The 17,214-nt window shown below is 40.1% G+C and overlaps 1 protein-coding gene across 2 annotated transcripts in view; it reads right to left on the reverse strand.

The window, feature by feature from the left end:
* LRRC7 (leucine rich repeat containing 7) overlaps positions 1-17,214 on the reverse strand; it is a 2,053,453-nt gene that overhangs the window by 1,172,828 nt on the left and 863,411 nt on the right. The gene's annotated exons all lie outside the window — the stretch shown is intronic.

Consider the following 17,214-nt stretch of genomic DNA (forward strand, 5'->3'; position numbering starts at 1 on the left):
CTTCCTCCTTGGCAAATCTTTCTGATGGCTTCCTCTTGCGAGTAATGTTGTAATACCTCACAACGTCTCCCTCCGTCTTTCCTACACATTAGCCTGCAACTTTGCTAGACTAATATAGAAGGCATATAGGTCTCACGCATTGATATTTCAAGACAACTGCAGAGGTCACCTGAAGGCTAGTAAGGAGTGCCTCAAAATATTCCCAAATGCCTCGAAAGCTCAGATTGGTAGCTATGCTTTGCAATAGGTGTCTTCCACATAAGTTGAGAAAGGCATGGTCCTTTAACCAGGCATCAGACAGTGGGTACATGTTGTCACCTATTGCAGAACGATCATCCTTTAAAGAGGAGCTACCAGTTGTACAAAACACATTTTGGTGCAACATACCCTGATCCCCAGTACTGGACTTAGGATGCCCATTAACAAGTTTTCACTCGCTATTTTGCTTCCCCTGACCAAAACCATGGAATTGGTTTAGATTTGAGTATGGCTAAAATAACCTGACCTTTTGCCATCACATGGGCCCCAAAGCACACTTTTGAGACTCAAAGTTCTGAAATTCAACAGGTCTATGATAAAACATATGGACGAATTAAAATGGATCAGTGGCTCATTGCAACTCTGCTTTGAAGAGTACACACCTCACTCTTGATCTGATCATCTATTCAATGAGTGCAGCTTCAACATCAATCTATCCCTAGCTTTAATGGCCACACAGCTAAGGCTTGTAATTACCAGAGAGCATAGAGTTGAAACAAAATGCCAATATTTGGTAGAAATGTGCAACTACTTCAGAAAATTAGATTACGAATGCCCAAACGGGATTAAAACTAAATCTATAATTATAGTTTTAGAGTTAAAATAAGATCAGTTAAGACTTCTCCTGTTGGATGATGCATTTCTAGAGAGCAGATCTGAATGATGCCAGCATAGGGATTGAGTGAATTTCCACCAGCAGACAGATCTAGTGTAGTAGTCCCAGCAACCAAAAGGAAATGAACCTAGGTGCAACACATCGATGTTTGGAAGATTTGTTTTAAAGGTCAGGTTTGATGGCTTGTACAGAGCTGTCTTTATGTAAAAGAAAGCAAGCTTAGTGATGGTTCTGTCAGTGTGTCTGGGGAAATAATAGCTAATGCCTCTACTAATATTGAGAGGTAAAATTATATCGGGGTACTAGCTAGTAGAGAGTTTTGGCAGCAACGTTTGCTCAGAACAAGCAAGACCAGAGGTTTGATTCTATGGAAATAAATTATTGAGAATTATTGAGAATACTTGTCTGTATATTCAATAACTGAAAGATGGCTGCTGTGGCAGAGTTTGTAACTAATATTTTCATGTTTATTGAAGGGATGAAATGTAGAGACACATTTCTGTCTGAGGATATTATGGTTGTGGTGGTTTGGGGGGATATTGATGGGTGGTTAGGGAGTCAGGTGCAGATGCAGTAGACACATAGATTCTTTCTGTTTTGAAAGAATTCAACATCGGAGAGTGGGCCACCATCGTGCGGTGAATGGCTATTGGGTAATTATTGGTCTGTGTTTAGAGGTGGGGGTTAATGTAGAAAATAACAGAAAGGTTTGGGCATCATCTGCATTGAGATGATAAGGAAAATAGAAGTAAATTATATTGTCATAAGGCGTTATACAGGATGTAACCTAAAAGAGTACAACCAACAGTGGCGTGGTGCTTTAGAGTTAAGTGCATCAAAACACTGAGAAGGAATGATCACAGAGATATGAAAATCAGTTGAGCTCCAGGTCTGTGACCCGAAGAATTGTTAGTATTGGAAGTAAAGTAGGGTAATCAGCTGTATCCAATGTGGCAGAGAAGTTGAAGACTAAGAGAAAGGAATATAGATTATGGTGGTAAGCAAAGGCTTTAAAGCTGTTACATGGGTGAGATTGGTTTCTATAGAGTGCGTGCCCTAAAACCATATTAAAAGTAAATTGTGTGTAGTAGTTAAAATGATACAATTCCTCAACAAAACAAGGCATCTTTTTCCTCACAATAGCAGGCCTCATCTAGGAATAAAAGTATTTGAATGGTACCAAAATATTGTTGTAAGAATATCTTCTTACGGACATACAGTGAAATAAATAATGTTAAAAAATGTTCCCCATTGGCGATGATAATTGAAAATTTACATCGAATGGGACAATATTTTTGTACACAATATTTCTGCGAATAATGGTATTAAAGCAAGTGAATTAGGTAAATGATAAAGTGACTACTTTACTCTCTCTTACAAAAACAGAATGGTTGTACTTTGGTTGAACTTTAACACTAGATAAGGCAGTAAATTGCTCCAACTTCTTTGGCAGTCTTACCACTCACATGGTTGGACGTCCCTAGTAAAGCAGTACCACATGTACCCAGTGCCTGTAAATTAAATGCTACAAGTGGGCCTGCAGCATTTATTGTGCCACCCACTTACGTAGCCCATACAACTTGTCCCAGGTCTGCCATTGTAGCGTGCATAAGGTTTTAAATTTGCCAATTCAGCATGGAAAAATAACCCCATTGCCAACCCCAAGACTCTCTTTTTATTACATATAAGTCACTAAAGCATTGTCTGGTAACACAGTGTCATTTACAGACAGCCTATTTTCCATTGAAATGGGCAGTAAATTTGCACACTAAATCTATATAGCACACAAATGATAATGTGTGGAAAGCAGGTTTATGTGAATATGTATAATTTGTGCTTCACCACGTAAAGTGTCTTGGTTTGTTTTGATCCCATTAAAATCTCAGTTTCCAGCACAGTTCAGAATTACAAGAAAATGTGCTTCATTTTTTCTTTGTAACTGCTAAATGCACACAGTTAATGTACAGATTTTTTGTGTGTTGAAAAAACCACAAAATGTTCCTTGTACTCCATAAAGATTGTCACACAATTCACTTTTAAAAATTCCTCTCACTTTGCAGTCAGAAAAAGATCATTAAACACCAATCCTGATGTTAAAAGAATAAGCAGCAGTTTGTCAGAAGACATAGCCTGTCATTTGAAATCTATCTTTGAAGCACCACAAACATGACAAGACAAAGACAGAATTAAAAGGTATCTTTATTTATTGCTCAGACTTTCATGACCCACTAAATATTTGCCTTGGGAAAAGTTGCTCTAAGCAATTTGTTTTTCTTCTGTTTTTTTTCTCTTTTCATTCTTTTCTATTTTCTCCATTTTCTCTTGGCTGTTCCATCTTTCATGCACAGGGTTTTGTAAGCAGTATATCTTTTCATCCCAATTCCCTTGTGTTCTCTTGTACATTTCTTTCTCTTAAGTTTTCCATTTCTCTATTATTGTTCTTCCTCAATGTCTCGTTCCCTAAATTTACCATAATTTTTCATATTTTTCAATGCCCACTTATGTTTTCTGCACTCTTCCTGGTACCATTTAACGTCTTGCCCACAGATAGCTTTAGATGTCTTTGTAAACAAACCAACTATATCCAGTACATACAAAATGTCAGCTTTGTGTCTGCCTCTGGCTCATGATTCCGTGGTTTATTTTATTTCTAAGATCCCTGCTCCTGGTTTGATGGCTTTATGCCCCATTCTTGTTCTAGTCCCACCCAAGGCATATGTTCTGTCTCACAGCTGTATGAGTTGTATCCTTCCTCTGCTGACATCAGGCTCGTGTATTGTAGTCCATGAGGTTCTTTTTTCTCACCTTCCTCTATGGTTCTCTCTATCTCCTTTGCAACCCCCCAGCACTCTCTTGAACATTCTATCACTTACCGCTAATACAGTGGTGGGTGGGCATCTTGGTATTGCTTTTTAATCACTAGAAAATAGACATCCAAGGCAGTCATCTTGAAGCGGCAGCGAAGGCGGAAGTGCATGTGCATGCACATGTTACCACAAACAATGGCAAAATCCCAAAAAAATTGGCTGAACCAATAGGTCTGTACCCTGGGGTTGCAGGGGAGAGTTATTGGTTTTCCCAACCGGCGTCCTTTTTTGTTGTTCTACCTTTCCTACAGTGCCTTTCACCTCTTTCCTTGCCATTTTATATATTTTTGACTATGCATTTCTCTTGTCATTGTAGTCTCTCTTTTTGTATTAATTTTTACGCTTTCCCTGTTTGGCAGTTTTTCTCTATTTTTTTTTTCAAAATCTCTTTCCTGAAGGCATTCTCACCTGTAAAAATTACATTCAGTTTGCTATGTCAACCATTTCTTCTGCAGAAACATCTTGTGTGACACACTGACCTTCATGAGAATGACTAATGTTTCTTTCATGAAGAACGCTGAACTACGTGTGAGATCTCAAAATGTAAATTTCCTGAGGAGCTGCAATGAGTTGGTGTTCTACAACCTGGTCTTATCTTTAGGCTCAGTCAACAAGCCAACAAACTCCAAGGAGACAGGTGTATAAAACATTTAATGTCACCAAAGCAGTAAATAAGAAAAAGACAAAATACAATAAAAATCCAATACCAATTTTTGAGAATAGAAAATATTTCTATCTTTAGAATGACACCAAAATATCAAAAACCCAATGTAGGGAGCAAGAGATATGAATTTTTAAAGTTTAAATAAAGACAAACTGTGGTTTTTAGTGCCAAAAAGTGTAAAGTGCCAACCGTGGCTATCTATTCGCACTGGAATGGGACAAAGTCAAATTTTTAGGCCAACCACGATGGAGCGCAGGTCTGAATACGATGAGCGGTTGGGCCCAGCCAAGTTTTGCCTTCTGTCTTAGTCATTTTTTGGGGACTTTTTTCTCTCGACTTCAAGAGATCAGGTCTTCGGATTTGAGTTTCAGTTTGATGACAGTGGACTGCTTAAGCACAATGCCTTGGTGAAACCTGGAGGTCTTCTACCTTCATCATCGACGAGCACTGGAGCTTTCAGCGGGGCAAACCTGCATCGCCAACTTGTCTCTCATCGTTGATGCTGGTCCTATTCTGGAGCTTTTTCACAAATATTGCAAAAAGTTCCAAAACATTCAGATCTTCTGAAATGATACTTGAGGATCAGAAAGGGTCCACAGCATTAGCCAAGTGTTCAGAAGCTCTGGCTTACCTCTTAGGGATCTGGAACTTCAACTTTCACAATGTACCTGGTCAGTTCAGGAAAATCCATGTGAAGCTTGCCAGCTGGAGTTGTCCTCTTAGCGGATGTTGCAGGTTCTTTCTTCCAGCACTTTTCTCCCTGTTGCTGCTCAAGGGATCCACTCCTTATCCTTGAAGAAAGGCAAAGTCGTTCTGGTTGTGGAACCTTTAAAGTGCCGCAGGTGCAGTCCTTCTGATTGCAGTCCTCTGTTGTCCAAGGTTCCAGCAGAGGAGTCCTTATTCTGCAGATGTTTCAGGCAGGGATCTGAGGTGCTCTTGCAGCTCTCCCATATTTATTCCCCATTCTGGGCTGGCAAGGGGGGTACACCCCAACCAATAGGGTACATGCTGCCACCCTCTGTCATGACACCTTCCTGGTGAGTGTGGCATATTGTTTTCCCATAATGCACATTCCTAAAAAAATTCAAAATGGAGAAAATCTCTCCTTGGAGTTCAGGTCTAGCTAACCCAACCCCCTGGTGTGGTTAATATGTGTCACCACTCCCTTTCCAGCCCCTTTCTTAATCTAATTGGAGGAGCTCCCATCTGGCTGGAGAGCAAGGAAGCTTTGGCCTGTTTTCTTTTTTTTTTAAATATGGGCTTCTCCTTTTGAAGACCAATGTATCTCCCCAGTCCCCTTTGTGCACCATTGCTTACACAGGAACCGGATCTCCTCCATCCAAATGGCTGTATTGCTTAAGCCCCAGGCCCCTTCACACCTACCCAGGGAGCAGCTTGGCTCAGGCTGTCAGAGGTTGGTCAATCAGAATAGGCTGCTAGTGGGCTGTTTTAGGTAACATCCGGATAGTACATTCAAAAACTACTTTCCAGCATAGTTATAATAAATCTGATTTGGGCATGTTGTTGGATGTATTGTAACTATTACTTTGATACTTTGAATCATGTTACCAGCCACTTCCAATCAGAAGTTAGACTTTATTTAAGTTTAAAAAAGACTTCACAGGTTAGCCTATGCAGCTAGCAGGACTACAATGGTTAAAAACAACTCTGGCTGTTTTCCCTTATTGGGGCATAAAAAACATATTTTATAATGTCCCTGCTTTTTATAGCACTCTATCATTGGGGTGCCTAGGGCAGACTTTAGGGGTGACATATATGTAATAAAAAGGTAGTTTTAGACTTTGGGAGTACTTTTAATTCCAAAGTCAAATTTGGACACAGTATTATTTTAAAACTAGCCTGCAAGACAGGGCTGGCTTTAAAATGACACAAGAGACCACAGAGTATGCCCTTAACTACATAAAGGCCACTGAGGTCTCTAAACCCTCATGCCCTACCAAATACTAGGGACTTAAAGGTAGGCTGTCTCGGCCAATTATAATTACACAACTAACCATGTACCTTGACAGAGCACTGGCCCTGGACCAGCTTAGCAGAGCCCAGGGCACTTTCAGAGTTATTAACCACCAATATCAATCAACACATGGGTATGATCAGGGAAAAAAGGATGACTTTGTAAAAATGTTTAACCTGCCTTTAGGAGTCTGAATTCTACAAAGCACCTTTTGCGTTGCTACATTAATTGAATGTTAGAGTCTGTATGGTAAGCCTCCACTCAGGTGTGCCTACAAGCCTTTGGAGTGTGCTGATGTACAACTGAAGGAATCTATGAATCTTGCACAAGTCCCTGCTATCACTGAGCACTCTCACCGTTTACCAGTGCCACTCATCCAGTGTAATTTACATGCCTTCAGGTTGGGAGGCTTAGTAAGCCACCTAATCCTACTCTTCTTTGGCCATCAGAGTTTAATGGTTTCCCATAAAGGAGAATTTCAGTCTGACAAGAGGAGGCTAACGAAAATTCATTTTGAGGAATTGGTAAAATAAAACTACCCATATTCAAGAAAATCTGATTGATTTTTGTGGAACGGAAATACACTGGTGCTGGCTTTGAAATCTGGTTCTGGTATATAAAAAACGTAAACACTTCTTAGAGTTCGTAAAACAAAACAAAATGTAAGCATATTTGATCCCAAAAAATAGTGAAAGTAAAAAAGAAAATTTCAATTATACAAGTCTATGTTCTATATCTACTGTGTTCCAGAAAATCAAATGAAGATGGTAAAACAAAAGACTACATCTACGGAAGATGGAAGAAAGAAGGGATTAAACTGGGAGGAAATAGGGACGTTGTTTAGAGTGGGAGGAAGGGAAACTCCTGCTGCTTCACCAAAGAAAAAAATAACTTCAGGGGGTGCACAGAGGAGCAACAGAATTTTAAAATAGGGAAAAACAAACAACAATACAAAATTATCACCAAGAAGGACTTTCGCCAGGTTGTCAACCTAATGATTTTTTATTTCTTTTTAGCACAAACTTAACACCCCTAAGGATATCCAAGCACTGTGGGGCCATCGGGGAGATTAATTGAGATATTGCCCATAGTCACATGATGCTGAGCTGCCACCGGTGCCGGGGATCGAACCATGAGCTCCGTACTCCAGAGTCAGCTGCTCTGGCCGCTGCTAGCCATTCATTGTGAAAAACTTAAAGAAAACTGGTTGACTGACAAAGGATTGTCAGAACAGATTTCGGCAAGATTGTTTTTCATTAAATGCACATACAAGAAAGCTATGTGATAGCTTCATGTGATAGTGTGGCTGCTAGGAAGCTCTTTCTCTGCATTATCTATGCAGAATTGAAGCTGGTTGGGGCACCATAACCAACCAACTCCACAGCCCCCAAGGGAAATGTCCATCAGCCTGGTTGGCCAGTTTGACCTTGTGCAGAAACATATAAAACATACCATTTTTACCAAACAGATCAAGTAAAAAAAACTGAAAAAGCAAAAACCATGTAAATACTTCTCAGAAAGTATTCAGAAGAAAGGCATTCACTGGTAACATTAAATAGCACATAATCTCTAATACAGATTACATTTTCTGCGCAAACATTTTGCTTTAGTTGCAGTTGTGTGACTGTAGATGTGGGAACACCCAAGGATCGTTTACTCAGTAACATGGTGCATGCATGTCATTTAATTGACTTGGAATTAAACCTATAGCATTAGTGTTTCTAGTGTAAGGAAAAATATTTTAATCAACAGTTTTTTTCTAGGGACGGGTATAACTGGCGTAATTATCTCTACATAATTACTCGTAATTAACTAAAATTGGGAAGATTAATCCAGCATTTTGTGCTATTTTCTTAGTGCAAAATGCACCTTTGCATCCAAAATCGGGCAGACGATGCAATTTGCTAAAAAAAAAAATAGCTTTAAATGTTACAGGACACAGACAGCAGTAGCTAGTAGCTGCTCGCTCTATCTTGGTAGCTTATTTGCAAGCCCCTTGCACCCCTGGTACGTCCCATTTCCCCATATTAAAAGTGACGTTCCGGCAGCTCAAGAGTCTTGTAAATAAGTACCTTATGAGTTTCTCCCATGCTATTGCGGTAAGATATTTGCCCCAAATTACTCAAGTTGGACTAATTGTGGAATTTCGGTAATTTCGCACAGAAGAGAGATGCGTAAATACTGAAATTACGCCACAGTAATTAAAAAAGGTGCTAAAATGACTCACTAGATTAATAAACTACAAATTGCCAATGCGATAATATCTTAATATACTTCAAAGAGCATATAGAAAATAGTCATGTTTTACTGTGTTGTGAGAATATTTTTCTTGTAATTAGACATCGTTCGTTTATTCATAATAGGAACATTCCTGATTAAGGATACATTTATAAATCACTCTTGTCGCTGTGCATTGGTGCATGCATTCATTGAGTCAATAATTATGTCTTAACTGAGGACAATGCATAATTCAGATGATGCTGAATAGGTTGAATTTTAATCAGAGCTTGTGCTGGCCTTAAAATGCCAGTGGCCTCCTGATAGAATTTCAACCTGCCTACCATTTCTATCTAATTCTTGTTGATATTGAAATACTGCACTGCGGCCCCATCGCTCAGCGTGTTAAGCCATTAGGTTAAGTAATTACGGAAATAATTATAATTTGTATGGAAATGGCAAAGAGGAAGATGCGACCAGGTGTCGGACTGACTCTCCAAGGATGTCAAGTGGGGCAGAATCACGTGTATCTGATTACAAATACGAGAACACCGACTCCAATGTGGATCTTGGTAATAGAGTCACCCACTCAAGCAGGAGAGATCAGCAATAGCCATGAAACAGTCAGGGATATAAAAGTGCAAACAAAACACAGAACAGAACATGTTGTTTCCACTATGAAAAAGAGTCTTGCTGACCTGAGATCCTGACCATAACACATTTCATTAAAACCTTGATTGTCTATGTGTTATGAATATCATAAGTATACACAGAATAAATTAACAACAAAGGCAACCAAACTGTGTAGCCTCTAATGGCATGGGCCTGATTCTCCTTAGATAATTTTAATCACTATATGTTTATTTAGAGACAAAATTGCCCAGTCTACGCTTCTCTATTGCCCCAAAAACAGATATCTGGCAGTCAAATAGTTTTACTAATCATAATTTAATACTTGAACTGTGTATATTTACGCAGTAACACACCCCACGTAAGGGGAGGAAGAGGGAGCATGAAGGCGTGGTTTGCCTTGAGAGTTTGTGAATGCCCACACACTTGTAAGTTTGTTGCCATTCACAAACTCCTCTCTGACCCCTTTGTAACACTGAAAATGGTCAAAGGTGTGCTCCACTGAATGGCTGCAATAGGTCCTCATTCTTGGTGAAATTACTGAACATCCACAAACTTCATGAGGATGGGTGAAAGGGTTTGTCACCATGGAGAAAAAAAGGAAAAGAAAAAATATACTGATTTGCATAGCAGGCTGCCTTTGCTCAGTGCAGATTTGCACAACTCTGTTTTGGGGAAAAAGCATGTAGTACATGACAATGACAGTAGCATGCCTTGAAAGCTGTGGTTGATTCAGTTTTTTTCAATGGCATACTGCTAGGGATGTGGGCCAGTTGTAAAACTCATACATCTACACCTGTGCATAGGCTTACATATGCACTATAGCTTTAACAGCATTTTTGGTCATTGGGTCCAAAGTGGCTCTGTGGCATAATTTATAGACCAATTGCCCTGCTGGAACACTCTTCCCAGCTACCTCATTTTGATGCTCAGCGAGCAAACTCTGTATATGGGGTATGGATTTTCAAATCTGTACGTAATAAATACATCAAATGGGACCTTTGCACATTTGTTGGGATGAAATTGCTCATACGGCTGGACCTCTGTATTTGGTGGCCCTAAATTCCACGTTAAAATTGGGACCTGAAAATAAGATGGTGTACCAGGCCATGAGTGCAACTTCTACACCCAGATTGTGTCCACTGCTTTAATATTCACCTGCTTCTCATTATTTATTTATTTATTTATTTATTTATTTGTAAGTTTCATATAGCACCTGCTGGACCCAAAGGTATCAGGGCCTTTTACAGGTTGTGTGAACAAATTTAATAGAACTAAATGTGGGGTCTCTTGTGAGTTAACATAGCATATCCAGTGGGTATAGAACAACACAACATTGTAAGACAGTATTATTAAGAACAGTTTTAGATGCTGAAGGGTCAAGACACCACATTGTATGATTCTGTCAGTCAGGTGTGATCTTGAGGAAAACTAGATAAGATTGGGAGCGAGTAGTAGTTAAGCAGTAACGATTTGAGGTCTCGTTTGAGGCAAGCATAAGAGGGGTTTCAGCAGAGATCCTCAGGAAGTAAGTTCCAAATTTAAATTCTTGGAAGGTTTCCTGAGAATGAGTGCACCTGGGATGTTTTCTTTTTTCAGTTTGGGAGGGATGAGAAGAATCGACTTATAACTTCCTGTTCTTGAGAGTTTGGTTTCCAGATACGTCGGGTTTTCTTAGTGAAGGGCTTTGTGGGTGATAGAAGCTGTTGTGAAGATGCATCTTCCTTCTATGGAATGCCAATTGAGACTCTTGAGAGCAGGTGAGATGTGATCAAAACATGTAACTCCTGTGAGGACTCTGGCAGCTGCATTGAGAGTTGCTCTTAGAGGCGCTAGGAGACTTTTCTGAGTGCCAGTGATGATGGCATTACTGTAGACTAGTTTCTAGACGACTAGTGATTGCACAACTGTCTTTAAATCATATGGGGGAATACATGATTTGATTTTCTTGAGACGTTTTAGGGTGTACAATGCCCCTTTGACTGAGTTGTTGATGTGCACCTTTACTGGCATATTTTTGTCTAGGGTGATTCCGAGTGATTTAACAGAGTTAGAAAGTGAAAGAGAACAATTTAGTGCGCCCATGATCTCGAGGGATGCTCGAATTGGTAAAAGCTTATTTTTTAGTGAAAATAGTAGTCATCTGGTCTTACTAGGGTTCAGCTTTAAGTCACTGGTGTTTAGCCGGGTTTGTAACTTTTTTATTGTGGCATTCACATACAAGCTCTCTCTGAGTGATGTTATTTTGTAGTAAAGTTGTGTGTCATCAGCACTTAAGTGATATTCAACACAGACTTGGTTTAGAATAACTCCGAGGGGTTCCATGAAAAGATTATATGGTGATGGAGAGAGGATTGAGCCTCGTGGTACTCCTCTTGGGAAACAACCTTTAATCTGCATGTGTTACAACGCATGTCATTACCCCACATTTATTTTACCTTGCAAAAGCTTTTACAATGCTTTACAGGGCTTTACACCACAAACCATTACAACCCATTACCCATTACAATGCCCTGGCGGAGTTAGAATAGTAAATTGCGTTGTAATAGATTGCATTGTAAAGGCCTGAATTGTAAACGTTTTTACGGAGTAAAAAACGCGGGGTAATGGCACACGTTGTTAATGCGAGCGGAGTAAAGTGTCCTATTCACTCCTTGTGGAACTGGTTCTGGTTGAGAGATTCAACTGCTGATTTTCATTGTTGAGAGCGATGTGTAAATCGGCAGGGCCTGTTTGTGTCAGCAGGTCTTTTTCCCTTTCAACTTCGTCAATAATGCGAGCAGCACTGGTATGTACCAGGCCTTAAACGGCTCATGCACGTAATAATTATATCTGCCTTTTGGATGGTGTACCATGGCATATATTTTGTAGTCTGTAACCAGTGTAAATAAGAGGTGGTACTATACCCAATGTATTGGCACTCCATGTATTGACTTTGGAATGATGGATAGTAAAGTAGGCTACACCAGGATTAGTTTGGCCTTCAAGCCAGAGTAGATGTTAATGATTAGGATGTCCCTCATTGAGCAATCTCACCAACGAACTGAATGACACTCTTTCCCCAAGTTAAAAGCAGAACTGTAATAGTGTACTTGACTGTGCATCTCTTACATAAGCAGCGAAGCACAGGGCCTGTGACCTTATTGGGAACAGTTCGGGTACCCTTTCAGCATGGACCATTCCCAGCAGCAGCCCTTTACAAAGGCAGGAGCGCTAAATGGAAATGTGATGGGTGCAGATCTTACTGCACACCTCGGTGAATCTGCACCTGATGCACCCTCTGGTCCACATTGAGTGCCACTTCTGTACAAGAGAAAACAAATGTGTGCAAAGCTGTTGGCACACAGGCTTCACATTTCGTAAATATGCGTTCAGTTTGTGAAATATTGCATGCTACATGAACCATTTATCAGTATTAAAAAAGCTATGTCTTTGTGCTAAATTTAGAGTTGGTTGTTTTAACTGTTGTGGATGGTTATTTAAAAATGATCTCTTAACTTCAATTAACCACTCCTGAAACATTTTCGGCTACACAGTTTGCTACATAATAGGGTGACTCACCCAATCCAGGTAATTATGGACATTCCTGAACATTTCACTTACAAATCATTGATTTCAGATGTGTTAGTGTAATTATTTCAATAAAAGAAAAACAGGACTACAACGCTCCACATGCATTAGGCTAGTAGACAAAAGGCCAGAACTAAGCGGAAAGTCAGCAAACTGTTACAGAAAATCCCTAACGTAAATGTAAGGTCATCAAATAACTCCTTGTCACCAAGAATGTAATGCTAAAGTCTAGGACCTTTCATTACAAATCACTATTTTCAGAGATTTAAGTTAACTTGGATCAAATAAGGTGTAAAACAACACCTCCCACAATGTTTTTAATTGTTAAGCAAATATCCAACCAGGAGCACAGCATCTTTAGTGACATGGTGCATCTGATCATGTTAAGAAAAACAAACATCATTTAGGGCCATATGTATCAACAAACTATTTTGCATTTCCTAAATAGCGAATTTTAAGGAATCGCTATTTAGGAATTGCAATATAGTATGTATGAAAAAAATCGCTATTTTTTAGCGATTCCTTAATATTCCTTATTTGCGAATTCGCATTTTGCAAATTCGCAATTAAGGAATAATTTCCAATGCATTCCTATGGGCCAGGAGGCCCATAGGAATGATTGCGAAATAATTCTCAAATTGCTCATTTGCAATTTGCTAATCGCAATTTGAGAATTATTTCAAGGGTGCAGGCGTGTCTCAAAGACACCCTGCTGCACCCCTGAAATGTACATGTGTGTGCATATGGCGCACATACATGCCCTATGGACATGTGTGTGCATCACATGCCACCTTAAAAAATGCCAAAATATGCATTTTTTGAAGAATTCGCAAGTTACCATCAACTTAAAGTTGGTGGTAATTTGCGAATTCTTAACCATATTTCGCTAGCCAAAAATGCTACATACATAGCATTTAAGGAATCGCAAAATTGCGATTCCCTAAATGCTACGGCAAAATAAGGAATCGCACAACTTTGCAATTCATTATTTTGGGAATGTTTCATACATCCCAAAACATGCAAAACGGGCGCTTGCGAGTCGCAAAGGCCGAAATTCGGCGAATTTTGGCCTTTGCGATTCAAACACGGCTTGATACATATGGCCCTTAAATTCATTCAGCCAGCCTCTTAGAATGTACCAGTAGCAAAACATTACCTTAAGTAGTTTGGCTTCAAGCCATATGCAGAAGAGAAAACTTGAACAGCTGTAGGAAAAACTTAAAAACGTAGCTCTTTCCAAAAGCGGACCAGGTGTAAATTAACAAAGTCCCGGATCAACCAGCAAAGGCATCAGTGTATTGTGTAGATATGAACTGGCAATAAGGCTTTAGCGTGTAAACCGAAGGGGGACAAGGGCTTTTTTATCCAGGCCCTGCACACAAGCCCTAAATAACATCTGTACACAAAAGGGTATGCAGTTCCTATGGGGGGACTGGGGGGGGGGGGGAAGGGGAGGGGAGCCGCAGGGAGTAGAGGGGAGGAAAGGTGGATGGTCAGCGGGAGAGGGAACAAATCTAGGGAAGGGGTAGTGCTCCAATAAGAGCAAGGGCCCTCACACACCCGAGAGGTGTCTTTTTTTCACCGTAGGGCAGTTCCTCGTGTCCTTTTGTGTACAGAATAAGGCTATAGCGCCAAAATACCTGTAATGGTGAATGTGGCACTCTATAAATGTTTGTTATTTATTTGTATTCATAAAATCCTATAGTAATCAGGGTTTGATTGCCCACAGACGTTAGAAGAATAATTAGCAGGTTCTTCTTACCTCCTTCCCTGAATATATTCATCAAGAGCAACAAATGACTGTTTACTAGAACATCCACAGAAAAGTCATCAATCCGATATCACTGTCCATCGCTATGGGATATATAGTTAATTGACTTCACGGAGAAGATGATCAGCGGGCAGCAAATAATAGTGTGCCACTTATAACAGGTTCACATAAGAAACAGGAGCAGGAAATGTACCATTAAAAGCTGTGTAATGAACAAAAAATAGAAAATGTCAGGCTGACCCTCTAAAGCGTAAAATGAGTAAATACATTCATCTCGCTGGTAGCCCATCTCGGAACCTGTAATAATTCATAGTAGTGGCAGGAACCTTGCTTCAGATTTACAAGGTCATTTCCAAATGTGGATTTATTGGTTACTTTGCGTTCTTTCCTGAAAGCAGCATCAGTATTTATATTATTCTACATTTTGCAATATTTGGAAGTGGAACTGAGTCTACCAAAGTTCCTTTGAAACAGCAAATCTGTGAAAAAGTGTACTTTGTGATGGTATCCTGATCATACATCACACCATAAAGAGGTGCACAATAATAGTGCAACTGGTGCACCCTAATAGTGCAAATGAGGCAGGAACTCTTAAAACACAAAGAGGGACTTCTTCAGAAAGTTACATTTGCCTGAAAACACAAGTTTGTAAGCCTGCTACTAATTCACAAAGCGATTTCTGATAGGCATTTGGGCAAAGATCTCCACCACGAGTGCAGAGATCTCCGCAGTTATAAATCCTACTCAAGGGTCAATTCCAGTCATGGTTGGCCTTGGACATTTGCGAACTCCTACAAGCATATAGATCTGTCGGCATTCTCAAACTCTTCTCTGGCCCACTCCTGCCCTGGAAGTGGTTGAAGATTTATTTCAACACAAGGCTAGAGCACCCCTCTTCCAGAGTTGGAAGGGGAAATGATCACCCCTAGATGGGTTGAAGGCTTCCTCCATGGGAAAAAAAAGTGCATCTGTACAGGGGAACCTAGTCTTCCTTTGTGGATTTGTTTACTATAGAGAACTCCAACAAGTGGGAAGCGAAGCTCACCGCAAAACTCAGCTGAACTTCCTATATTTACAGACTTACTGCTGGGATTATTGGGGTACAGCAAAAGATAGGAACAGTACATTGAAGTGGAGATCTATCCACATATCTTTCCTACTTTCTTCATGAACAAGGCTCACCATACCAAAATATTTTCAGGGAGCCATTCTGAGATGTGGCACCTGTATAAAATTGATTTTCCCCAACATTCTGTAGTACAAGAACATTTACTACCCTAACTGCAGTCTTGGGAAAAGTGTGTTTGCTGTGCCTCCACAGTCCCTCGCGGGTCCTTTAAGAGAACAATTAGGTGAAGCGAGTTGGGAGCTACATGTCTAACTAAGGAGTTTCTCTATGTCTAAATATTAAATGACCAGTACCTCTAGCTCTTTCTTCGGGGTGTAGCACACACTGAAACCAGATTACAAGATCTATGACCACAGATTTAGTAATTCTCATCAGACAGGGATCTGCTGGTTAAGCTTACTTAACAGATTGAAGTTTAGATACAGCAAAATCAATAGTTACACTGTTAAAGCACGTGAGGATTTCTGAGGTGGGGCCATGTTTCAATGAAGCGAGAGAAGAAATGGGAGCAAGACATCGATGTTCAAAAATAGGTATAGTTTTCAACAAAGAAATGTGTACAGAGGTCCCCATAGAAATCCTTGGTTGGGGAAAGTTTATCTTTCCAGATTCACAAGTTCCTAATCAGTTTAAAAAAGTTATTTAGGAGAATCACACGTATTACAAATACATTCCTTCTGACCAAGGTGTCATATTGGAAGCTTTACACTTTCCACAGCTTTCCCATAGCAGGCCTTCTTATCTGGGCAAAACAATAAGTATCATTTGCAGCTGATCTTTTCACAGTGGGATTTAGGGCTCTTAAGCTTAGTTGTGATCCACACAGCATTGCCAAAAGAACTGTACACTAGGTCAATTTTAGGCAGTCCAAGCCTGTCCAGGGCTCGGATTGCCCAAGTTGAAAAATTCGAAGCCGGATCAAAAGACCAGTCATGAAGAATCAGAGGATCAAACATGCAGGAGATATTGGAAGACATTTATTAACTATCAAATTCATACACTAAATCATTTGAGAATAGGAACTAATACCACTGAGGGTAAAAGGATAAGCAGGAAAGCAGTTGCGTAACCGAAGTTGAGGGGGGCCCCCTGCAGGGTACACGGAGGGGCCCCGCTCCATATTTAATCCAGAGCTCTCAGGCCAGAGTACTGTGCTGAGGTGGTCCCCCTGCACCGCGGGGGCTGCGGGGGCCTGTGTTACGCCCCTGCAGGAAAGGAAAATTGTGCATCTTTACATGAGGCCAATAATGAAGTAACAACGCTCTGCATCAGATTTCAAATATTCAAATCATTATTACTCCCAGCTATTGCCCTACATATGTCAAACCACGGATTGTCAGGATGTCTACAATCAGTGCATGGTTCCAGCAGAAATCCAATTGATGTAGATGTCTCTAATAGATATATGTTCTGCCAAAGTTGATGATGAAAAAAGTAACAGCATCCTCTCCAATCCTGCAGTTAAATGTAAAGTGCTTAAGAAGCATTGGAAAGAAGGAGATTCTGTTAGTCATGAA

This window comes from Lissotriton helveticus, chromosome 1_2 (genome assembly GCF_964261635.1).
Source record: "Lissotriton helveticus chromosome 1_2, aLisHel1.1, whole genome shotgun sequence".
Classification (NCBI taxonomy): domain Eukaryota; kingdom Metazoa; phylum Chordata; class Amphibia; order Caudata; family Salamandridae; genus Lissotriton; species Lissotriton helveticus.